This window comes from Chiloscyllium plagiosum, unplaced genomic scaffold (genome assembly GCF_037043375.1).
Source record: "Chiloscyllium plagiosum isolate Xiang-an unplaced genomic scaffold, Cpla_swu_hap1 HiC_scaffold_9, whole genome shotgun sequence".
Taxonomy (NCBI): Eukaryota; Metazoa; Chordata; class Chondrichthyes; order Orectolobiformes; family Hemiscylliidae; genus Chiloscyllium; species Chiloscyllium plagiosum.
The window spans coordinates 117,126,925-117,153,698 of record NW_028270147.1 but is presented as its reverse complement, the minus strand read 5'-3'; the positions used below and the strand labels follow the sequence as shown (position 1 = coordinate 117,153,698).

General features: G+C 45.6%; 1 pseudogene; it reads left to right on the top strand.

Annotated features, from left to right (window-relative positions):
* LOC148149271 (centrosome-associated protein 350-like) overlaps nt 1-26,774 on the top strand; it is a 1,440,514-nt pseudogene that overhangs the window by 704,648 nt on the left and 709,092 nt on the right.

Here is a 26,774-nt window from a genome sequence, read left to right as displayed (position 1 = left end):
GCCCATTACGCTGCTACTACCCCAGTCTATATTCAGAAATTAAAGACACCCCTTCCACCCTAATTATAATGACTCTATTATATTTGCAGGTCTCTGTAAATTCCTTGCAAATGTATTCCTCCACATCCTTCCCACTGGGTGGTGCCGTATTGACTGCACTGAGGATTCTGTGGACCTCGGTGTTCCTCTTTGATATTACCTCCTGGATCCCACAGCCCTGCCAAGTTAGTTTAAACCCTCTGCAACAGCACTAGTAAATCACCCCAAAGGAACTCAGTCCCAGCTCTGTTCAGGAGCAACGCCGTCTGGTCTGTCCAGGTCCCATCTCCCCGAGACCCAGTCCTAATGTCCCAAGAATCCAAAGCCCCCCCCGCCTCCTGGACCCTCTTTCCAGCTCCACATTCACCAGTGTTATCCTTCTGTTCCTCTTCTCACTTTCATGGGGCACTGCGAGTAATGTGACGATTTCTATTTTTGTGCTCCTGAAGTTAATTCCCTCCTGAGCTCCCTACATTCTGACTGCAGGACCACATCCCTTTTCTCCCTCTGTCACTGGGACCGATGTGGAACACGACTGCTGCCTGTTGCCCCTCTCCCCTCAGGGTGCTCTGCAGCTGCTCAGTGACATCCTTGACCCTGGCACCAGGGAGACAACACACCATCCTGGATTCCCATCTGCAGCTGCAGAAACACCTATCGATTGCCCTCACTCTCAAATCTCCTCTCACTATCGCTCTTCCAGTCTTCCTTGTGCCCCCCTGTACAGCTGAATCCCCCCTTGACTCCATGGACTTGGTTCTGGCTGCAATTCCCAGATGAACCACCATTCTTGTCAGGATTCTGACCTGAACCCTGGTCGGAGAGTGGCATTCACTGAGGGGATACCTGTACTAGCTGCCTGGTCCTTTTGGACTGTCTGCTGCTCCCCCATTCCCTCTGTCCCTGCATACTCTGAAGCTGCTGAGAGACCATAGAGTCATAGAGTCTTAGTGATGTACAGCACGGAAACAGACTCTTCGGTCCAACCTGTCCATGCCGATCAGATATCCCAACCCAATCTAGACCCACCTGCCAGCACACGGCCCATATCCCTCCAAGCCCTTCCTATTCGTATACCCATCCAAATGCTTCTAAAATGTTGCAATTGTATCAGCCTCCACCACTTCATCTGGCGGCTCATTCCATACACGTACCACCCTCTGCGTGAAAAGGTTGCCCTGTAGGTCTCTTTTATATCTTTCCCCTCTCACCCTAAACCTATGCCCTCTAGTTCTGGACTCCCCAACCCAAGGGAAAAGAATTTGCCTGTTTACCCTATCCATGCTCCTCATAATTTTGTAAACCTCTATAAGGTCACCCCTCAGCCTCCGATGCTCCGGGGTAAACAGCCCCAGCCTGTTCAGCCTCTCCCTGTCGCTCAAATCCTCTAACCTTGGCAATATCCTTGTAAATATTTTCTGATCCCTTTCAAGTTTCACATCTTTCCAATAGGAAGGAGACCAGCACTGCACGCAATATTCCAACAGTGGCCTAACCAATGTACTGCATAGCTGCAACATGACATCCCAACCCCTGTACTGAATACTCTGACCAGTAAATGAAAGCATACCAAACGCCTTCTTCACTATCCTATCTACCTGCGACTCCACTTTCAAGGAGCTATGAACCTGCACTCCAAGGATTCTTTGTTCGGCAACACTCCCGAGGACCTTACCATTAAGTGTATAAGTCCTGCTAAGATTTGCTTTCCCAAAATGCAGCACCTCATATTTATCTGAATTAAACTCCATCTGCCACTTCTCAGCCCATTGGCCCATCTGGTCAAGATGCTGTTGTGATCTGAGGTAACCCTCTTTGCTGTCCCCTACACCTCTTATTTTGGTGTCTTCTGCAAACATACGAACTGTACCTCTTATGCTCGCATCCAAATCATTTATGTAAATGACAAAAAGTAGAGGACCCAGCACCGATCCTTGTGGCACTCCACTGGTCACAGGCCTCCAGACTGAAAAACAACCCTCCACCACCACGCTCTGTCTTCTACCTTTGAGCCAGTTCTGTATCCAAATGGCTAGTTCCCTCTGTACTCCATGAGATCTAACCTTGCTAATCAGTCTCCCATGGGGAACCTTATCGAACACCTTACTGGAGTCCATACAGATCACATCTATTGCTCTGCCCACATCAATCCTCTTTGTTACTTCCTCAAAAAACTCAATCAAGTTTTTGAGACATGATTTCCCACACACAAAGCCATGTTTACTATCCCTAATCAGTCCTTGCCTTTCCAAATACATGTACATCCTGTCCCTCAGGATTCCCTCCAACAACTTGCCCACCACCGACGTCAGGCTCACTGGTCTATAGTTCCCTGGCTTGTCCTTACCACCCTTCTTAAACAGTGGCACCTCGTTAGCCAACCTCCAGTCTTCCGGCACCTCACCTGTGACTATCGATGATACAAATCTCTGAGCAAGAGGCCCAGCAATCACTTCTCTACTTCCCACAGAGATCTAGGGTACACCTGATCAGGTCCTGGGGATTTATCCACTTTTATGTGTTCCAAGACATCCAGCACTTCCTCCTCTGTAATATGGACATTCTGCAAGATGTCACCATTTATTTCCCTACTGTCTATATCTTTCATATCCTTTTCCACAGTAAATACTGATGCAAAATACTAATTTAGTATCTTCCCCATTTTCTGTGGCTCCACACAAAGGCTGCCTGTCTGATCTTTGAAGGGACCTATTCTCTCCCTAGTTACCCTTTTGTCCTTAATGTATTTGTAAAATCCCTTTGGATTCTCCTTAATTCTATTTGCCAAAGCTATCTCATGTCCCCTTTTTGCCCTCCTGATTTCTTTCTTAAGTATACTCCTACTTCCTTTATACTCTTATAAGGATTCACTCAATCTATCCTGCCTATACCTTACATAATCTTTCTTAACATCTAGAAACGTGCTCTCCACAGAGCTCTCAGCCTCACGGACACTCCGCACTGATACCAGCTGCTGCTCAAGCTCTGAAACCCGGAGCTCTAACTGCTGTCACTGACCACACTTCCTACACTCATGGTATTCCAGGAACTGCAAAGTATCCTGAAATTCCCACATAGATGAACATTCTCTCCATTCTTTGGTTACCTCTTGGCAACATTCTGATGACAAACAGCTACAGCAGGGCTCACAGTCCAGTGGGTTCAGTGTTCCAGGGTTTTGGGGAAACTCTCCAGAAGACTTAAAGAAATAGGAGCAGAAATCAGCCATTCAGCCCATTGAATCTGCTCTGCCATTTGATCTTGGCAGATATGCTTCTCATCCCCATTCTTCTGCCTGCTCCATGGGAATGTTTGATCCCCTTAACAATCACAAACCTATCTATCTCTGTCTTAAATACACTCTTCCCTCTGTAGCAATGAGTTCCACAGATTCCCCACCCTCTGGCTGAAGAAATTCCTCCTTATCTCAGCTCGAAAGGGTCGGCCCTTCACTCTGAGGCTGTGCCTTGGTTACCTCGACTCTCCTGTTTTCGGAAACATCTTCTCTGCATACACTCTTTCTAGGCTGATCAATATTCTGCAAATTTCAATAAACTTCCTCTTCATCCTTCGAAACTCCATCGAGTACAGACCCAGAGTCCTCAACCACACCTCATATGACAAGCCCTTCATCCCCAGGATCATTCTTGTAAACCCCTCCAATGACAGCACATCGTTTCTTAGAATATGGGTCCCAAATCTGTTCATGATATTCCAAAAGTGGTCTGACCAGAGCATTACACAGCCTCAGCACTACATCTCTGCTCTTGTATTCTAGCCCAATTGAAATGAATGCTATCATTTCATTTCCCTTCCCAAGCACAAACTGGACCTGCCTGTTCACCTTCAGAGAAACGTGAATGAGGTTTGTGCTTTAGATTTCCAAAGCATTTCCTCATTTAGAAAACAGCCTTTGCATCTCTTAATATCAAAGTGCATAACCTCACACTGTAACACATTGTATTCCATCTGCCACTTCTTTGCCCACTCTCTGAGCCTATCTCAGACCTTTTACAGCCTTCTCACTTCCTCAACACTACCTGTCCCTCCACCTATCTCATGTCATCTGCAAACTTAGCAACAATGTCTTCATTTCCTTCATTCAGATTGTTAACGCATGACATGAATAGTTATGGTGCCAACATTAACACCTGCAGAACTCTATTAGTCACCAGCTGCCATTTTTCCTCACTCTCTGCTTTATATCAACCTATCAATCCTCAGTCCATGCCAGTACCTTGCCCCTAACTCTATGGGCTTGTACCTTATGTCAAAGGCCTTCTGGAAATCCAAATAGATTACTTCTTCAGACTCTCCTTTGTCTGACTGGCTGGGAGCTGTTGCGGCTGTACAGGACATTGGTTAGGTCACATTTGGAATACTGTGTGTAATTCTGGTTGCCTTGCTGTAGTAAAAATGTTGTGAACCTTAAAATGCTTCAGAAAAGATTTACAAGAATGTTGCCAAGGTTGGAGGTTTTCAGCTACTGGGAGAGGTTGAATAGGATCTAATTTCCCTGGATTGTTGGAGGCTGAGCGGTGACCATTTTGTGGTTTATAGAATCATGAGGGGCATTGAAAGGGTGAGTAGAGAAGGTATTATTTTCATAGTTGGGGAGTCCAGTTCTAGAGGCATAGGTTGAAGGCGACAGGGGAAAGATTTGAAAGGGGCTGAAGGGGCAACCTTTTCACGTGGTGGGTGGTGTGTGTATAGAATGAGCTGCCAGAGGAAGAGGTGGAGGATGGTATGATTACAACATTTAAGAGGATGGGTACATGAATAGGGAGGGTTTAGAGGGATATGCGCAAAATGCTGGAAAATGGGACTAGCTTAATCGGAGGTTTGTTAAAGAGTTATCAAGCTCCATCCCACTTTCCAGCTCTTGCTCCATAAGCCTGCGGTTTCACTGTTTCAAATGAATATCCAAGTGTTTTTTTCACTATGATGAGGGTTTCTGCCTCTCCAACCCTTTCAGACAGTGCGTCCCAGATCCCACCAGCCTCTGGCTGAAAACAATTACTCCACAATTCCCCTCGAACTCTGTGTCCAATTAATTTCAATCTCTCCCCATGTTATCATCCTCTGTGCTGATGGAAATCAGTCCTTCCAACCCACTCTATCCAGGCCCCTCATCATTTTCTACACCTCGATCAAATCTCCTCTCAGCCCCTGTGTTCCAAAGAATACAATCCCAGCCAAACCAATTATTCCTCAAAGCTAAAACTCCACATTTTTGACAAAATCCTCCTCTGTCCCCATCTCTAGTGGGATCACATCCTTCCTGTAATGTGGTGACCAGAGCCGTACACAGTTCTCTCATTGTGCTCTAACTGGGCTTTTATACAGTTCCAGAATAAACAAACTCCTTGCTTTCGCTCTCAACCAAAAATGATAAATAGAGGTGATGGTCTAATGATATAATTACTGAACTCTTAATCCAGAGGTCTAGATAATGTTCTGGGAACCAGGGTTAGAATCCTGCCACAGCTGATGGTGGAATGTGAATTCAATAAAATAATCTGGAATTAAGAGTCTAATGATGACCATCGTTGATTGTCAGGAAAAAGCCACCTGATTCACTAATGACCTTTAGGGAAGGAAACGGTCATCGTTACCATGTGACTCCAGACCCACAGTAATGTGGTTGACTCTAAACTGCCTTCTAGGCGATTATGGATGGGCAATAAATGCTGCCGATCCAGCAATGACCTCATTCCATCAAGGGAAAAAGAAAAACAGTTTATCCCATGTGTCTTCTTAACCATCTTACTGACCCGCATTCATTAATCACCATGGCCACATCTTCCACCTCCACACACATGTGACTTCCAGGTTCAAATTGACAAGAGACGTTCCTTCAATATCTGAGAAACAGATAGAAACATCAAACATAGGAGGCCATTCAGCCCGTCAAGCCTGCTCCACCATTCAATATGATCATGGCCAATCATCCAACATAGTCCCCTGTTCCTGCTTTCTCCCCACATTCTTTGATCCCATTAATCCAAAGAAATATATCTAATTCCTTCTTGAACACATACTGCATCTAATTCCCTCATGCTGGAAAAATGGATGAGAATTATTGGGTTGTTGTTTTTTGACCAATATGGACACAATGGTCTGATGGGTCTTTTGGATCTCTCTGACTGTATGACTCTATTATATTATGAATAACTGGGTACCAAGGACTGGCCCCTGTGGTACCCCAACTGGTAACTACCTGCCATTCAGAAAAAGACTTGTTCTTCATGCCCTGTCTGCCAACCAGTTCCCAATCCATGTCAGTACATGACCCCAATCCTCTTGTTCGGTAGGATTTCCCTGATTCACTTGGAAATATTTCATCCTGTCAGCTCTTTGCCTTCCTGAGGTCCTGTTCAATTTTAATCCTGCATTTTCTATCCTTCTCTCAGCTTTCTGCAGGTTTGATCTCCAGATAACCAACATCACCTTCCCTGTTTGGTCTTCCCTACACTGGCTGCCTTTTGACATCCCAGGCTGAGAGTCTAGATTTGGGAATCCCACCCTTACTCATTGTGGGAACAGATTCTGAATGATCTCTGTCTTGTCACTTGAGGGCTCCCACTGCCCTGACACTGATTTCCCATCATGTCACTGGTTCCAGTCCACTTTTACTAAATTACTGAAACATTTAGTAAAATGAAAATTTTTACTCTTACTCCATGGTTCTCCATTTCCATCCTTAATTTCAATTTCACTGAGTTCTGATCACTCTCACTAAAATGCTCGCCATCTTTTAGTTCTTCCATCTGCCCACATTCATTCCCCAAATGACGGTCCAAAACTGTCCCTTCTCTTTCACCATCACCTTCTCAGGGGCAATTAGGGATGAGCAATAAATTCTGCTCCTGCCAGTGACATACATATCCTAAGAATCAATTTAGAAAATGTAAATTCTTTTGTCTGGTTTATTAGGTATTGGAGACAAATATTCAAACATTTTACCAGTGAATATTCTGAGAATTGAAATCCCTTTGAATGGCAGGGATTAAAATTGTTTCTCTTGTCTTTCAGGCCGTGAGAACTCTCAGCCCAAGCTCACCCTGCTGCTCCCCCCTGCTGGGACCAGGTCAATGCCAAGGGCACTTCCACCCTGGTGTGCCTTGCCAACCACTTCTATCCTGATGAGCTGGAGGTTCAGTGGAAGAAGGACGGTGCAGTCATTTCGGACGGGGTTCAGACCAGCAACTACCTGCGAGCTTCGGACAGCACCTACAGTGTCAGCAGCCTGCTCACCCTCTCTGGGTCTGACTGGGAGTCCAACGCTCGCTTCTCCTGTGCCCTCACCCACGTGACCCTCCCCTCTCCCCTCAGCAAGAGCATCAGGAGATCAGAATGTGTGTAGAGTGTTTTAGGAAACACAGAGGAGACACAACTTTATACAGAACAAGGCTGAGCTGGCAGGACAAAGGTCATTGTCAGCACTGAATTTCAACTCTCTTCCATTTCAGGACTGGCTCAGGGACACTTCTGAGGTTCAGGAGTAAAGGTAGTTCATTGGGACAGTGTAGATAGAGCTTTACGCTGTGTCAAACCTCATGCTCTCCCTATTCTGGGACTGTTTGATTGGGACAGGGTTGATTTGTGATGCCAAGTAAAATCTCTTGAAGTTGCTGAAGGCTGTCATCTGCACAAAACAATGTGAACCTTCGAAATTTCTGCTTCAATAAATCAGATCTCCTTCCTGCTCAGCAGCCAGTTCCAATTTAAGGTTTTTGTCACTATTTGAAGGGCAGGATTCTCATGTTATTGAGAAAATCTCCACAAGTGTTTTCCTCAAAAGCCATTGTAACTGTTATTTTGTGCAGCTTCCTCTGTCTGCGGCTGTTAATTGCAGTCTGTTTTCTGTCAATGTCAGTCTGGAAAAGGGAATAAAGATGATGAAGATTCAGTCTCTGTCTCTGTGTGCTTTAGAGATGGACCACTCCATTCAGCTGATTGGCTGCATGTCAGCATGACATTGTCACAATTGGCTACGTGGCCTGTCAATCCGTGGTAGATAATACTGACAGCCAATCAGCAATCGGTTTCAAATAATCCAGTTGGTCTGGAATCTGTGGAGGTTACAAGATTCCAAACAGAACAGAAACTGAAAGCTGTTGGAATTCAATAATTACAATCTGAGGCATTCCGTGTTCAGTCTCCTGTCCAAACTCAAGTGCTGGGATCGCACTTCATGCTGTGTTGTACATGAAATGATCTGAGGCACTGCAGACTGTGTCTCTCTGAATGAGTGTACTACATAATGCTGCCTGTAGGTGTCACTCTGAGTGTGGGTGTATTATTCAAAGAGACACCTCCAGGCAGCTCGGGTTGTGAGCATGTTACTCAGTGCTGCCTGACTCTGTGTGTGTTAACTCAGTGTTGCCTGTAGGTGTGTGTGTTATTCTGCACTGCCTGTAGGTATCTCACTGAGTGTCAGTGTGTTACTCTGTGTTGCCTGCAGGTGTCTCTAAGTGATGGATAGAGAATAGGCTTTGTGATGGGGATTGAAGATTAGGCCTTAATCTTCTCAAATCTCAGATGAAAAACAATTTAGCCTGAGATGGCAGCTCATTTGGCCAAAGTTAAAAATCGCACAACACCAGGTTAGAGTCCAACAGGTTTCTTTGGAAGTACAAGCTTTCGGAGCACTGCTCCTTCATCAGGCAGCTAGTGGGGCAGGATCATAGTTCATAGAATTTGTCATGAAATTGAGATGGCAGCTGAGAAAGGTGAATACTGAGAGTGTGTTCTCAGTAAGGGAGGGATTTCAGAGGCAGTGCACTCTGTAGTTCCTAATGTGCTCCCCAATTACAAGGAGCCGGGGTCATTGCAGTTGTGGTTGTCTGCTCAGCCAGTGCTGGCTAGCCATAGTCGTATTTCAATGGTCAATTAGCCCTAAACCAGGTGCAGCAATATTACCTTACAGGGAGGGAGCTGTCTGAGTGAGGGAGGTTGAATTCTTGCAGCCCCGAGAGTGATTGCAGTGGATTAATTAAGGGTGCTACCACCATGAAGGTGTGACCTTCTCTCCCTCTGCCTCAGCTGTGATGACCCTCAGGGTTAAACTCACCACCAGTCATTTCCGTTTGTAATGAGTGAGTGGGGGGAAGGGGAAAGTGAGGACTGAAGATGCTGGAGATCAGAGTTGAGAGTGTGTTGCTGGGAAACCACAGCAGGTCAGGCAGCATCCGAGGAGCAGGATAATCAATATTTTGGGCATAAGCTCTTCATCAGGAATGGAGGGAAGGTCAACCTCTCTCAAAGGCAGCACAGGCTGGATCGATGGGGCCACAAGAGTAAGCATGGGGAGATTGAGGGTGACAGAAGGAGGGGGTTGATTGGCAGGTTGTTATTCAGAATCAGGTCCCAGAGTATCAGTCCTTCTGACACTCCCCTTTTTATCTGTCAGCCAGAACTCCCTGATTGGACATGGTTAACAGCTCATCAGGGAACTCATATTATCAGAAAAAATGAAACATTTATCGAACAAGGAGTGCAAGAACTAAACGACACTAGACAAAATGATTGGTTTGAAAGATTTCATTACAGACATCACCAATTTGGCCCAACAAGTCCACAACGACCCACTGAAGAGAAACTCCCCGAGACCCCTTCCCTTGCCCTATCACTCGACATTTCCCCTGACCGACACATTCCTGAACACTGTGACAATTGTAACATGGCCAATTCACCTAACCTGCACATCTTTGGATTGTGGGAGGAAACTGGAGCACACGGAGGAAATCCACACAGACACAGGGGGAGCGTGCAAACTCCACAAAGATCTGGGGCTGGAATCGAACCTGGGTCCCTGGTGCTGAGTTAGCCGTGCTAACCACTGAGCCACCATGCTACAAATTTTAAAAAATGCCCAAAGAGTTTGAGCTTTTGTTGAGCTCCGTGAGCCTGACGTGATATAAACTATAAACATGCAACCCTCTGTCAGGGAAGGTAGTGCAGGGTGGAAACCTTACAACCTTTAAATATCATAACATGCAAGGATCTGGGATAAGTGCAGGAAATTGGGATGAGAGTGCCTTTAGTGGTAGTTATGTTGGTACAGACTCAATGGGACAAAGGACCTTTTCTGCTCTGTATCAATCTGTGCTCCATGTTGAGAGGGCAGTGCAGGTTAATGGTGACTAGGTGAGGCAGTTCTAAGATGGCAAACACATGATCAAGGGTCAGAGGAAATGGCTCAAGCTTCAGTGAAGGCCCAAGTAAGTGCTTGGGAGGATGGTCAAGGCTAATGGAGACAAGGTCAATGGAGACTGAGCGAGGGCGCAGGGTGCTGACTGGCATCTCATTGTGTTGGAGTGAGGTAATTGGGGACAAGAGGGGAGTGTGTAGGGAGGGAGTGCAATTTCAATTAAAATGTGACCTTTGTCAGCAGCAGCATGACCTTCAGCACCAGGGGGTATCCCTGACTGTGTCAGGCTCACTGACTGCTCTCTGTGTGATTTCACACAGCCACTCGTCTGGTCACTACACAGTCTTGTTTGTGTTTACACTACCATTTACACCACCGCCTGCGCCCACCGTCTGCACCTTCTGTCTACACCCACTGTCTGCACCACTATCTGTACCCACTGTCTGCATCCAGCATTCACAGCCACTGTCTAGTCCCTCTGTGAACACCCACCATCTACACCCACTGTCTACACCATTGTCTGCATCCTCCATCCACACCTCCCATCTTTGTAAGATTGTATCCAATGATTCCATTGAGATTACTGCAACAGAAGCCTGAAATTTAGAACCAGCAATGATTGTCTGCTAACCTACAAAGTCTGTGTTCCACATTGGGCTGATTAATATTAATTACTGAATGCCATTTGATTTCGGTGATGGCAGGACTGATGTATAATGAGAGGTTAAGTTGATGAGGATTGTCTTCACTGGAGTTTAGAAGAATGAAGGAAGGGAATCTTGGACAAAGCTATAAAATTGGAACAGGACGAGACAAATTAGATGGAGGAAGGATGTTCCCAATGGTGGGGAAGTCCAGAACCAGGGCACATGGTTTAAGGTTAAGGGTTAAACTCTATAGGACAGAGATGAGGAAAAATGTTTTCACCCAGAGAGTGGTGAGCCTGTGGAATTCTCTGTCACAGAAAGTGGTTGAGGCCAAAACATGATGTTATCAAGGAAGTGGTAGAGCTAGCTCTTGTGGCTAAAGAATCAAGGGATATGGGGTAGGGATGGATTACAGTAATGTGCTCCATGACCAGCTTCAATCATATTGAATGGCATAACAGTGTGGAGGGGCCAAATGGCCTACTCCTGCTCCTATCCGCTATGTTTCTACATCATGTAAAATAGATTGCCAGGTGGAAGTCACTCTGTCAGATGGGAAAGTATCCATTCACAGATTCCATCCACACTACTCCCCTTTCATTTTAATTGAGTCCACTCCCTCTATTCCTATGTCTTTGTTATCTGACCAGTGACCACACCTCCCCTTCACCACCCCGGCAGGGAGCTGTGCTAATAACCCATCGTTTGTTTTAATTTACTAACTGGGTGATGTGGATGGGGTTTTCAAAAACAGGAAGAGCTGAATTCTTATCGCTCCTTCTGCTGATTTAGTTGTGTGCCTCCCTCAATCTGGGTGACACAGCACTGCTGCCTCACAGAGCCAGGGACGCAGGTTCGAGAGTCACACAGCATAGAAATAGGCCCCTCGGCCCACCATGTCAATGCTGACCAACAAACACTAAACTACACTAATCTCATTTACCCACAGTTGCCTGGAGCCTACCATGCCCAGGTATTATAAGTGCTCATCCAAATGATTTTTAAGGTTGTGTAATTTTCAGCCTGCACCACCCTCTCAGGCAGCATGTTCCATATATCTACCACACACTGGGTCAAAAAATACTTCCACCTTAATCTTATAACCTCTGGTCTTAAATAGGTTTGGGTGAGGAGCGGAGGCTGCAGAACAGTGTGAGAGGTCAGGAGTGGAGAGAGGGAGAACAGTGTGAGGGTGAGGAATGGAGGCTGGAGCAGGAAGACGCTTGTGTTCTGGAAAGCAGCAGAAATAGGGAAGAGATCCAAGAGCTGGTAGGAATAGTCTCCATGCTTCCTAACAGTAGCTTTATGGTGGGAAAGAGAATAAATCAGGAGATAATGAGGGCCTGGAACAAAGGCTGCTCATTAATTACAAATGACTTTTATCCTCGCTGATTATTTATAGTCAGATTTTTCTTTTTCATTCATTGACAGGATGAGGGTGTCACTGCCGAGGACAGCATTTATTGCCCATCCCTAATTGCCCCAGAGGGCAGTTAACAGTCATCCACATTGCTGTGGGATTGGATTCCCATGTAGGCCAGACCAGGTAAGGATAGCAGTTCCCTTCCCTAAAGGACGTTAGTAAACCAGAGGGGTTTTCCTCACAATCGACATGGATTAATGGTCATCGTTAGACTCTTAATTGCAGACTTTTTAATTGAATTTAAATTCCCCCATCTGCCATGGTGGGACTTGAGCCTGTGTCCCCAGAACCATATCTGGGTCTCTGTGCATTAATCACAGAAGATTAGTATGGAGGTACAGCAAGTCATCAGGAAAGTTCATAGAACATTATGGTGTAGTGTGAGGTGAAACTGAATGCAAGACTTCATTGAAACAAGCAAGATCCTGAGGGGCCTTGACCAGGTGAATGTGGAAAGGATGTTTCCTCTTGTGGGAGAGTCCAGAACTAGGGATCGCTGTTTAAAATTAAGGGAGAGTCCATTCAAAACAGAGATCAGGAAACATGTTTTTCTCTCAGAGATTGTCAGTCTTTGGAATTCCCCTCCTTAAAAGGCAGTGGATGCAGAATTTAGAATCCATCCAGTGTGGAAACAGGCCCTTCAGCCCAACAAGTCCACACAAACCCTCCGAAGAGTAACTAATCCAGACCCATTTCCCGACCCTATATTTACCCTAGGAAGGGGTAGATAGATTCTTGATGACTGAAGGGATGGAACATTATCAGAGAATGTAGAGTTGAGGTTAAAATCAGATCAACCACGATCTTATTGAATGGGGGAGCAGGTTCAAAGGACCGAGTGGCCTACTTTTGTTCCTTGCCCATATGTTGTCTCACACACCTTCGCACAAGCAAAGACTGCCATTCGTATTTTCTACCTGCAGATTAAGCTGCTTGTGCAATAGGCCTCATCTGCACAGTGTTTTCTCCAGCCTTTCACTGTGAGGTTAAAGATAATAGTCCCATAATCAATCCATTAACTCTATTTGTTGGTTTATTTAAAACAATAAAATAAATTACAAGTCATGAAACAGACATGACAGCAAGCAATAATAGGCAGCACGATGGCTCAGTGGTTAGCACTGCTGCCTCACCGTGCCAGGGAACCACCTCAGAAAATGGGAAAGGGGATTGAGAAGGTGGATGTTGAATAGATGCTCCCCCTTGCAGGACAGTCTGGAACAAGAGGTCAGCGATATCGAGTGAGAGGAGGTTGGTTCAAAACTGAGCTGAGGAGAAACTATATCTCCCAGAGGGTTGTGAATCTGTGAAACTCAATGCCCCAGAGTGCAGTGGAGGTAGAATCAATCCACAGATTCAAGAAAGATGTGTTTCTGATGGAAAGTGAGATAAAGAGTGAAGGGAAGCAGTCAGGAGAGTGGAGTTGAGACCAGGATAAGATCAGTCACAGTCATGTTAAATGGCGGAGTGGGCTTGAAGGGCTGAATTGCCTCCTCCCGCTCCTAATTCCTATGTTGAACACACAGTCAAGGCTGACACTGCAAAACTGAGGGAGCTGTTGTCTTTCAGGTGAGATACAAAACAAGGGTCCTGCCACAATATATCGAACTGTACTGTCTCCCCCAGAGACAAGTGCTGGAATTTGAATTCAAATCACAAAGCAAGCCTCATTAATGGTGACCACGATAATGATCCCTGATTGCTGTCCAGTCTCAACCTTACCCAATCTGGATTTCATGAGACTCCAGCCCCACAGCAATCTGATTAACTCTTAGGTGCCTTCTGAGAGCCACAGCAAGGCCAGCAGTTCAAGGGCAATTAGTCTTGGGTAACAAATGCTGATCTATGCCAGTGACACCCACCTCTCAGAAAACAGAATGCGACAGAGATTGACGTCAGCCAAAATTGTCAGATCAGACTCTCAATGAGATGGGGAGATGGTTAAAGATGAATTCAGCTCAGTATGGAACAGATCCCCACTTGTTTACACATCATTGCTGACAAAATAAGTGAGAGAAAACAGAAAACAAAAGATGAGAACACTCGAATGTGGGAATATCAGTGAAAATTCAGGCAACTGAAGGAAGGTATAAAGAACTGCAAAGGAAGACAAAAAGGAAACAAGAGTTACAGAAAGTGATGGAGAAAGAGACATGTAAGGGGTCACAAGAATAACACAAATGTTTTACACGAAAATTAGAAAACCAAGGAGGCTCCAGTGCAATGTGAGCCCTTGAAAAACAAACTGGGAATTCCATGAATGAGCCTAAGGGAATGGCTGATATGTACAATAATTAGTTGTGTCAGTCTTCATAGTCAACGAATGGCATAATGCAGCTTCCATTCCAGGGAGGTCCAGGCACAATTGAAGAATGGAAGTCGCAAAACTTGATACATGCCAGAAAACAGCATTGGAAAGCAAGCAGCTCTAAAGGCTGACAGATCTTCAGGACCTCAGGGGTTTAAAGGAAGGGGGAGGGGGGAGAAGTTTCAGAGGCTTTTCCCATCAGATTCCAAAGCAGCAACCATTCCTTTAGTTTGGAAAATGTCTTGCTGTAACTCCTCGGGTTCAAGAAAGATGAGAATGGGAACCGTGGAAATTACATTCTGGTCAAATTACATCTCTTTTGAGCGTTTCATTGGAATCTATAATTAACGGCCAAGAGAATGAACATGTAGAGAATTGGAAATAGCCCACACAGATTTGTGATGGGTCGGTTCTGACTGATGAACCAAATGCATAAACTAAGTAGTCGATGGGGCAGCAAGTCTCAACAACTTTCAGAAGTATGTATTAATGAGAATCATAGGTCCACATTGACACAAAGACTGATGGAATAGTAAGCAGTGCAGATGGTCTTTTTGTTTAAAACTCACTCTGAGGACATGGGTGTTGCTGTCCGGGCCAGCATTTATTACACATTCTGTGTTGTCCTTGTGAATCATGGAATCATCATACAGTGTAGAAGCAGGCCATTCAGCCCATCAAATCCACACCAACCCACCAAACAGCATCCCATCTGGACTGACCCTATTCCTGTACTGCAGCATTTCCTATGGCCAACTCACCCAGCCAACACATATCTCAACACTATGTGCAATTTGGCATGGCTAATCCACTTAACCAACACATCTATGGATTGTGTGGAAGAAACCCACACAGACATGGGGAAAATGTGCAACCTCCACACAGACAGTTGTCCCAGGGTGAAATTGAACCCAGGTCCTTAGTGCTGTGAGGTAGCAGCACTGACCACTGAGCCACAATCCTGCCCTTTGCAAGGTGGTGGTGAGCTGCCTTCTTGAACCGCTGCAGTCCATGTGCTTTAGATAAACCCACAATGCCCTTAGGGAGGGAATTCCAGGATTTTAATCCAGCGACACTGGAGGAACAATAATATATTTTCAAATCAAGATTCTATGTGGATTGGAGGGGAACTTGTTTTTGGTAGTGTTCTGTGTCCTTCTACATGGAAATGATCGTGGGTTTGAAAGGTGCTGTCTCAAGAGACTTGGTGTGAATTCCTGCAGTGCATCTTGTAGATGGTGCACACGGCTGTTACTGAGCATCAGTGGTGGAGGGAGTGTATGTTTATCGATGTGGTGCCAATCAAGCAGGCTGTTTTGTACTGGATGATATCAAGCTTCTTGATTGTTTTTGGAGCTGCATCCATCCAGGCAAGTGGGGAGTAACCCACAAAACTTGACTGATCTTTTCTTAATTCATTTGCTGGATTGGGCATCACTTGCTATGTCGGCATTTATTGCCCAGAATCAAATGGGGTGGCACAGCACTGGGACCAAGGTTTAATTCCACCCTCAGGCAATTGATTGTGTAGAGTTTGCACATTCTCTCTGTTTCTGCCTGGGTTCCCACTCCGGTGATCTGATTTCCTCCCACAGTCCACAAACGTGCGGGTTAGGTAGAATGGCCATGGGAAATGCAAGGTTATAGGGGAGTGGGTCTGGGTGAGATGCTCTTTGGAGAGGCGGTTTGGGCAGAATGGCCTGTTTCCACATTGTAGGGATGCTATGAATTTCTTCACTCAGAGGGTTTTGAATCTTTGGGATACTCATCGATACTTAGGCGTTTGAATAAATTCAAGATAGAGATGATTCACATGTGGGGAGGCAATGAGTTAATGGTATCATCACTAGATTCTTAATCCAAAGAGCCAAGTAATGTTCTGGGGGACCTGGGATCACCGTGGGGCAGCACGGTGGTACAGTGGTTAGCACTGCTGCCTCACAGCACCAGAATCCCAGGTTCAATTTTAGCCTCAGGTGACTGCCTTTTATGGAGTTTGCACATTCTCCCTGTGTCTGCATGGGTTTCCTCTGGGTGCTCCAGTCTCCTCCCACCATCCAAAGATGTGCAGGTTAGGTGAATTGGTCACGCTAAATTGCCCATAGTCAGGGGTGAATATGAGGAATGAGTCTGGGTCGGTTACTCTTCGAAGGGTCGGTGTGGACTTGTTGGACCGAAGGGCCTGTTTCCATACTGTAGGGAATCTAATCTAAATCATGGCAATGCATGGAGTGGAATTTTAAATTCAAAAAGACTCTGGAGTTAAGAGTCTAATGACGACCATTGTTGGGGGAGAACCCTGTCGGGCCCACTAATGTCCATCAGATTGCTGTCCTTGCCCATACTGACTCACATATGACTCCAGACCCACAGCAACATAGAATCATAAAATCCCTACTGTGTGGAAGAAGGTCATTCAGCCCATCAAGTACAAGCAGCATCTCACCCAGAACCAGCCCCCTCTCCTAACCCTACACTTCCATGGCCAATCCAACGAACCTGCACATCTCTGGACTGAGAGAGGAAACTGAGGCACCCAGAGGAAACCCATTCAGACACAGGGAGAACATACAAAGTCCACACAGACAGTTGCCTGAAGGTGGAATCAAACCCAGGTCCCTGGCGCTGTAAGGTAGTGGTGCCAGCCACTGTGCCACCCATTCCTTATCTCTGGTCGAAATGTCTAATCCCTTATTCCCAGACTGGGACTCTGCTTTAGAATCCCCAGGTAGAGGTTCATCCTTTCAAATTCTACCCTGTCAGGGCACTGGAGAATTTGAAATGTTTCAGTGAAATCTCATCCCAGCCTTCTGAATTCTAGGGAATCCTGACCCAGTCTCCTCTCTCAATCATTAGACAATCCCTCAGCCCGTCACATGAACTGTGGCTGGGTTTGACCATCTCAGTAAGTGTTTCAAGGAAGGAAGGAGAAAGAAAGACTCATTTTGCTTTGAATCGATGCTAAAAACTGAAAAAGCAGGAAAATATTATCACTAAGTATTGTTCACATACTCTTACTTTTCATCAAAGTGCTGGGTGAGGTTTCTTATGAATTTCAGGAGGTCACTGGTGGTGTCCTTATATTCTTTATTCTTGCCTTGCCTCTTGTTCATGTCATTTAAGAGGACGGAGTCAACCGAGAAGGAAATGAACAGCAGAGTTTGTTTTCTCTGTTGATTAAATTCACCTTGCTTGCTCCTCTGAGCATCTGAAGAAAGGGCGAGGCTCTGAAAGATTATGTTTTCTAATAAACCTGTTGGACTATAATCTGGTGTCGTATGATTTTTGACCTTGTCCTCTGATCACATTCAGGTTGTGCCCACGGGCACTGCATGTTCTTGTTTCTCCAGGTCAGCAGGTGGCGATCTTGACAATGGATTTCACAATGGTCTCCATTAGAGAGGACCCACAAATCAGGGACAGCGACCAGAGATTACAGGCTCCTCAGTCTCAGACCCGAGCACAACGGGCCCCCTGGCATCCCAGGTACCGCTTGTTGCGTCCCGGACCCTGTACATAATGCAAATGATGCAACTGATCCTTCTGATTTTTCCCAACCTCACCAGGTCTCCACAATCATTGAGATTCGTTAAATGCAGCCTTTGCCAATTAAGGACCGCGATTGATGGGAAACAGACTGAAATGGGTCAATAATACAGTATTGGGGAGTTACAGACACAGATTGCCAAGTGGAAAACTGATGCTGTGGCTCTAACAGAGATCAGGCGGGACTGGGGATTCCTGGATACAAGGTGTTCAGTAAAGATAGGAAAGAGGGAAAACTGCGGGAAGTGGTGGGGTTGTTCTGGGCCCAGACAGAACTGACCAACCTTAGGCTCTGAGATATGATGGAGATGAAGGGTGAACTGTGCCGGGCTTTAACTCACTGTTACCAGAGTAAAACAGGGATTACTCATTTCACAAGAGAGTAAATGGATCTAACAAACCAGGTGCATGTGAAACACCCACCCCATCCCTGAGAGAGGGAGGGACAAGAACAGGGACATTCTCAGACAGAAAGGATACTAAAAATGGTATCACCCCGAGAGTGAAGGGTGGGGTGGGGATAATGATAGTGGGGAAAGTAACACTGACACATGTAAAACAAGCGAGAATTCAACCAGACACCCACTCCGTCACACGTTGTTAAAGATGCACTTTCCTCATCAAAACACTTTTGCAAACCTCTTCATACCACGCCAGGGGAGAGAAACATTGTAAAATGTATTATCACGAGTTAGGGTCCATTTAAAACAAGGACTATGATGTTAAATGTTCCGAGCCGTAAACAACAAGGTATTGACGTCATTACCTTATTAAACAATATTAAAACCTCGGCCAAACATTTTCCTGCAGACAGTGTATTTAAAATATCAAGAGGCTTTCCGAATTGTTGGTTTGATCAGTGACGTAGCAAGGAAGCAGCAGCTGCCCCATGGACGCCAACAAAAGAATGAGAACAGGCTCTTCATACAGAGCTGGCTCCCGAGAATCCAATTCAACAGCAGGGACCAAAGAACAAGGAACAATACAGCACAGGAACAGGCCCTTCGGCCCTACAAGCCTGTGCTGACACATTTTGCCCTTCCATACAGAAACTGTCTTTACCTTCAGGATTGATATCCTTTCCTATTCATGCATTAGTGCAGGTATTTCTTGAATACTTCTACTGTGTCTGCTTCCACCCCCTCCTCTGGCAGTGTGTTCCAGGCACTCAACTCCCTTTGTGTGAAATACTTGCCTCGTACATCTCTTTTAAATTCCCCGCCCCTTGAACCTCTGTTCCCCAATAATTGACCCCTCCACCCTGGGGATAAAAAGCCTCATATTCTCCACTCTACATATCCCATTTACAACTTTATAAACTTCTATCAGGACACGCCTCATTTTTCTGCATTCCAGTGAAAACAAACCCAGTCTATCCAACCTTTCTTCAGGACAACTATCCGCCATACCAGACAATATCCTGATAAACATTTTCTGCACCATCTTCAAAACATCCACATCCTTCTGGTAGTGTGGTGACCAGAACTGTATGCAATATTCCAAGTGTGGCCTAACTAATGTTCGATAAAGCTGCAGCATAACTTGTCTATCCTTATACCCAATGCCCCTTCCAGTGAAGGCAAGCATGCCGTAACCCTTTTTTACAGCCTTACCTCCCCGTGCTGCCATCTTCCGTGATCTGTCAACATACACACCCAGATCCCTCTGCATATCAATACTCCAAAGAATTCTGCCATTCACTGTATAATTCCCACCTGTCCATCACCTTTCAAAATGCATCACCTGGATTAAATTACATTTGGCTGGATTAAACTACATTTGCCATTTTTCTGTCCATGCATCCAACTGATATAATATCCTGCTGTATCCTCTGACAATCCTTCTCATTATCTGCAACTCTACCAATCTTTGTATCAACCGTAAACTTACTCATTGGACCAGCTACGCTTTGCTCCAAATCATTTATGGAGATCATGAACAGCAGAGTTCCCACCACTGATCCTTGTGGAACATCACTAGTCACAGCCCTCCATTCTGAAAACCGTTCTTCCATCGCTACCATTTGTGACTAAACTAGTTCTGTGCCCAATGCTGGAAACATTTTAGACAAGACACCTTGTTGCCAGCTCGTTACTGCAACTTGATCCAGTTCATTCAGAAAGAGAAAAAGGACAATGTGCAGATTGTTGAACAGACCCCTACACCTGGGCCTGAGGCAGGAGCCCAAGCTCCAATACACTGGCCTCACTTCACACCAACCTTCACACATTGCGGGGTCATGAACTCAGGCCATCAATTCCTCTGGGACTGGGACGGAGTGAGGGAACAGGGACAATATCGAAGAGTCAATAAGGAGTGAAGCAAGATGGAGAGAGTGTGTTGGAAAGTGTTTAATGGAGGAAACATACTTTGTGATACCCAATACTGACAACGTCTACGTGTATCACAGAATGAAAAAAAAGCACAATCTGAAGACAATCTAAAGTCACATCAATGTATTTCTTTTTGATATACCATAGCATGCAGGGCATTTTCATTGTGGTATCCTGATTCGAGAGCTGTACTCTCTAAGATTGACCCTGTTGGATCCTCGCAGAGCCCCAGTTTATTTGTACTGTTCAGTAATGTGGGGGATACCGATGGTGGACTGGGATACACCTGATGAAGGAGCCGCGCTTCGAAAACTTGTGATTTCAAATGAACCTGTTGAGCTCGAGCCTGGTGTTGTGTGCTTTCTGACTTTATATTGTGCGGGCACAGTGAAACAGCTGCCTTCCAGTAACTATAGAGTACTTGCACTGCAGCTGAGGATTATGGGTAACGACTCCTTCCATTAGCCACAAACAAACCCGCAGTCATTCCAGTGGATTCCAGTGGGAATGACCTGTCAGTTACTTCCCAGATATTACATGGTTCACCATCGTCATCTCCAGGACAATTTGGGAAGAGCAACAAATAAGCGACACGTCAACGCCCACCCCATCCCAGGAGAAATCAAAATAAATGGCATCCAATTCAAATGAACAAACTGGTGAGGCTTGAAGTCATCTCTTTGAAAGACTGGAGCCTCGCCCAGAAACAGAGCCTTGAAATGGGTGAACCTGGTTTGTCAGACTGAAGGGTGGAGTGTCCTTCGGATTAGCAGTGGGATCAGCAAAAAAAAATTATACGCAAAGATCTAACAAACAGCCATCAAAGCGTGCCACCAAAGTGCAAAGATCAGTATTTGAAGCTCCACGTCTCCATCTCCATCCTTGCTTGTTGCTCTTCCCTAATTGTCCTGCAGAAGGCGGTGGTGAGCCATGTGTTTCTCGAAGAGGATCTGACAGAGGGACAAGGTCATATCCTCGGCCTGAGCACAACTGCCTGACCTGCTGGGCTTTCCCAGCCCCACACTTCTCGACTCCGAGCACAACTATCCATCAGGAGAATGAGCTGTGGCACAAGAGGAAATGTGGGAGTGTTGGAAAGGCACCGGCAGCCTGGTCAGCCTGCAGAGGGGCAGAAACAGATTTGATAATTGAGCTGATATCCTTCCGAGCTGAGATGCAGACTCAGGCTTTCAGAGCCACACAGTTTACATTGTTACTGACCGTGGCTCCATGGGCAAAGCTCCTGTCTCATCGTCAAAATGGTCATCGGGTTGAAAGCCACCTCAGAAATGAGAGCACAGAATCCAGACTGAGACTGTGCTGCACTGCTGAAAGTTGCAGTCTCTGGCACCATCATTTGAGGCTCCACCACCACCACACCCCGACCACCCCCCAACCCCACCTCAGTAGGCGCAACAAGATCCCATTCTGAAGAGATTCCCTCGGGTATCCTGCTCACTATTCAACTAGTGCCAGCAAAACAGATGTGTTTCATCATTCGTTTACTGTCTGTGGGACCTCACCATCTTGTCCGTGAACGTGACTGCTCTGTGCTCGCAGCTTTGAATATTCTGAGATGATGAAAAGTAAACTGCACCAACAAGAGTTCTTTCCTCATTATCGTGTAAAAGGGGAGCAATTAGCAAGGGAAAATGCACATCGAGTGCAAACACTGAAGCTTCAGCTGAAAGGCTTTTTGCAGCATGTTAACCTGCTCCTTGGGCATTTCCTTCCAATGTCCGAGATGGTTATCAAGCTGGGATGGAGACTGACAGATCACATGGAATCCTTCAGGCAAGGTACACAAGGGCACAGTCCAGGCTTGCTGCAAACGTTGAAGGGCTGGAAGATTCTTTGTGGCAGTTTCTCGTGCACATCCTCCATGGAATTATCACAGACTTTACTGAAATGGAATGAACTCGGAGAAGAGAAGGAAATGGGAAGAATTAACCAGAGAAGGGTGAGCATCAAGCGAGGTGGGAGTGTGTGGAAGATTCAGTACCATTAAAATTCCCAACTGGGTTTCACAAGGAAAACTCAAATCGTTACCAAGATATAACCTGGAGAATCCTCACTGACATAAACAGGCTGAGTGTCAGAGACCCTGTGCCTCCGGTGCCTGACTCTCTCTGAGGCATTACAGTCATGGACTGTTCATGTGTCAATAAAGGGAGACTTGGTGACATGGGGTTGCGTCATGATTAATGACCGGAGAGGTACAGATTAAAGATAAATGGCTGAATGTTAAGAGGGAACATAAGGAAACTCATTTTCACCCAGAGGGTGGTGACAGTCTGGGACTCACTGCCTGTAAGGGTGGTTGAGGCAGAAGTTCTTCCATAACATTGAAGTATTTTGATGTGCAGCTGTGATGCCAAGGTGTACAGGGCTACGGGCCAAGTGCTGGAATATGGATTTAGAATAGTGAGGTGGATGTTTGACTGGCTTAGGCTCATTGGGCCAAAGGGCCTTGTTCTTGTAGACCTGTTGTAGATGTCTGACTCTGCCAGGAAACCAGTAATGCGGCTGACCCTTACCTGCCATTTGAAAGGCCGAGCAAGCCACTCAGTTTCGGGGCAGTTAGGGATGGGGAACAAATGCTGGTCTTGCCAGTGACACCCACATTCCAGGAAAGAATAAACAGCCTCAGTGGTAACACTGTCATCTGATCCTTCAGGTTTCAAGCCCCACTCCAGAGACTGGAGCACTATCCTGAGGCTGGCAAAGGCAAAGATGCCATCTGCTGGATGATTGGTTAAACCACTGCCTTCTCAGGTCAATGTGAATGTAAGGGCTTTCCGATCATCTCAGACAAAATCGCCCCCAGTGTGCTGACCAATGCTTCTCTTATAACCAATGGCATTAAAACAGGTACAGAAACAAAATACTGCAAATCTCAAATAGAAGCGCGATGTTGGAAAAAGGGAACAGGTGCAGCCTCTGTGGGGAGAGGAGGAGTTAACGTTTTGGGATTCAGTGATGTTTTATCAAAAAAGCAGCAGCATTTTGATTTTATTCTATTTTAAGTTGTTTTATATTATTTTATTTAAATTTTGTTTATCAAATTTTAGCCTGCTTGTTTGGCACCACTTCCACACACATCCATTCCCACCACACCAACACTCAGTAACATCTGTGTGTACTATTTACAAGATGCACTGCAATAAATTCATCAAAAGTCCTGAGACAACACCTTCTAAACCCATGATTACTTGAATCAAGAAGGACAAGGGCAGCAGATACAATGGGAACGTCACCCCAGCCAGTTCCCTCTAAGCTATTCACCAGTTTCATCACTGGGTCAGAATTCTGGAATTCCCTTCCTAAGGACATTGTGGGTCTACCTACAGCACCATCTTGTCCAGGACAATTAAAGATGGACAGTAAAAAGGCTGGTAAAAGTAAGAGTAGGTGTGATTTGGGACCAGAAAGTGAGACTGTGATATTTCAGTTATTCCTGGACATTGGTGTGATCACATCTCAAATACCGTATTGTGTGTAGTTTTGGTCTCCTTATTGAAGGAAGAATATAAATGCATTGGAGGTGGTTTAGAGGGGTTTTACCCGATTGATCACTGGAATGAGGGGGCTGTGTGATGAAGAAGGATTGGAAAGGCTGGCCTTGTTCTCACTGGGGTTTAGAAGAGTGAGGGGTTTTCCTGTCCCACAGTATTCTCCAACTCCCTATCTGCCTCCATCGTGTGTTGTACCCTCCTGCCCCTTACTACACATGGAATTGAACTGTGCAGTCCTGAGGCCTATAACTTCCTTCTGGAACTAAGTCTCCAGGTACCTCCGGCACTCCCTGATATATCACTGCTTTTTTGATTCAGCCTTCATTCCAAACTCCCTGAATGGGAGTTCCTGTAGTTTTATACATTCACTGCAGATGTATTTACCCTGAATCATTTCAATGCAATAAAGAAATGTTGATCTCACTTACAAATGAAAAATATCCATTCCTTCATTAGAGCAGTAATTGTCTTCAGTCTGTTTTGAAGTTTCAGTACTTTCCATTTATTAACCTTCCCTAATGGACATGTCCTGAAGCAGTCTATTTATACAGTTCCTCTAACTAAACAAATCCCAGATTCCTATTTTCTTGTTTATCATTTTGTTTCAATCAAACCAAGTACATGTGCAGGCTCCCAGCAGCTGAAGTGACAGTTCCGAATCAGTTTGAAAAAGCAAAGGTAGACTCCTTCCCCCAGTTCACCAAACTCCCACACTGACCAAACTTCCCAGCATTCCCCTCTGTGCTGGCTGCACTCAGTGTGAGCTGCAGTATATAGGCTGCCCTGTATTTATACTGTTTCTGGTTTAAATCACTCCATTCTGTTGTACTATTGTTCAGGATCTGGGTTAAGCTCACTCATTTCTCAATCGAAAGCTTCCTTCTTTCAGCCTGAGAGACACTTTACATTTGCAAACAGGAAATATGACTTCAATGCTGGAATCTGTTCTCAGGACTGATGGGCTCGATAATTTGATTCAGTGAAATAACCTCGTCTAATCTCTTCAGGGGTCGACATTTCAGGTGTAACTCTTCTTCAGGAAGGGGGGATAGGTGTGAGGGGAGTTGCAGATAAAGGGGTGGGTTGGAGCGAGGTGGTGAGGTGGGGATAGGTTGAGAAAGATAGAGAATTTGACCTGATTGGTCGATGGGAGAGATGAATCCAGAATCACCCCTCCCTTCGACCAACCGGGTCCTATCCTCTATCTGTCTCCACCTATCCCCACCTAACCACCCTGCCCGGCCACTCCCTTTATCTGCAGCTCCCCCAACACCCACCCACCCCACTTCCTGAAGAAAGGTTATACCCAAAACATCGACTTCTCTTCCTCCTGATGCTGCCTGGGCTTGCTGTGTTCTCCCAGCCTCCTGTTTGTCAACCTTGGATTCCAGCATTTGCAGTTTTTTATTTGTCTCTAATCTCTTCAGGGGCCAGGATGAGTGTGAGGAGATTGGGTTTTGGTGGAACTACCCACAGACTGAAGTCAAAAGAAGCAAAGTAAGAAAGGCACGTGGATCGAATACAAGGGACAAATTGTGAGCAAAAAGTAATTGTTACCAGTTTAGCAATTTCAAAAGAGAGAACAACAACATTGAATTTCTTCTGGTGTCATCCTCTGTGCCCTAACATTTCTCAGAGCCAGCTCCACATCCTTCCATTGGCTTTGTCATTGAGAGTCAACAGTTCCCTTCCCACAGCCCTTTTTAAAATGTCCTGTCCCAGAGAGGCAGAGAATACTTCACCTTTTCTGGGAAAGATAGAGAAATATATGATGTCGAGGAGCTGATTCCAGCCTTCAGGGTCTGACAGAAGGATGTGAACCATCTATGGATTCTGGAGACAGATCACGGAGATATTCCTCACTCCCATCAACACTTGACTTTATTCTAACAACAGTTTCTATTCTTCATAATAAAGTACCAGTTTCAGACTGGACATTTCACACCCAACCCCCATTTCCCCACATTGGAATCAAGAATCAAACTTGCCCCATCTCAGGATTGCCCTCTGAATGTGGTGTCAGTGTGTTAATGCTGTGTTTGAATGAAAGAGCCACAGTGGAATCTGGGACTGAGTCCAATGGGTTTCTGAGCCACCAGCAGGCTCCCTGCTGTTTGAGGGTCTGTTAGGATAAGATTTCAGCCCCATGGGTTCCCACTGATACTAGAGCCATGGAGTGAGATTGCTGGAGCCACATGTGGACTGAGGAACACAACAGGCAGGATAATAAGCTGCTCTGGAATCCACCCTGAGCCCTAGATGATCCTCACTGAGATGGCCCAGGGGCTACAGAATATGACAGCAGAAGATTTATCATTGATGGTCCTCCCCAGCCGTGACTCCCAGATGCCCCCGGACTGAACATTCTCAATCTGACCCCATGGACACACGGGGCAATTCCATCCCATTTGAAGAGGAAAGAAAACCCAGGTCTAATTTATGGAATATTTATTTCTCAAACCTTGTAGAATTGTTATTCTGAGTAACAAGAGCCTGCTGGTCATATTCATGAATATAGGGTTCCCAATGGCACTGGCTCACAAACAGTTGAGTTGAATTTCTTGGCCTGCGATCTTGCTGTGCCTAAGGGATGGGTGAGGGAATTTCCATTAGATTATTGTGTTCCCCAGTGTCCCTTCCTGCCTTCCTTCTTTTCTCCATTTATTGGGAAAGAATTCCTTGGGGCCCTGCATTCCTTCTGAAAGAACCCCTTCTGGATGCAGTTGTAGAATTGCCCTCCTGCTCCAGGGACCTCATTACCCCCTCAATTCCCCCCTCTTATTCCAGGCCTTGAAGGTGGAGGTTAA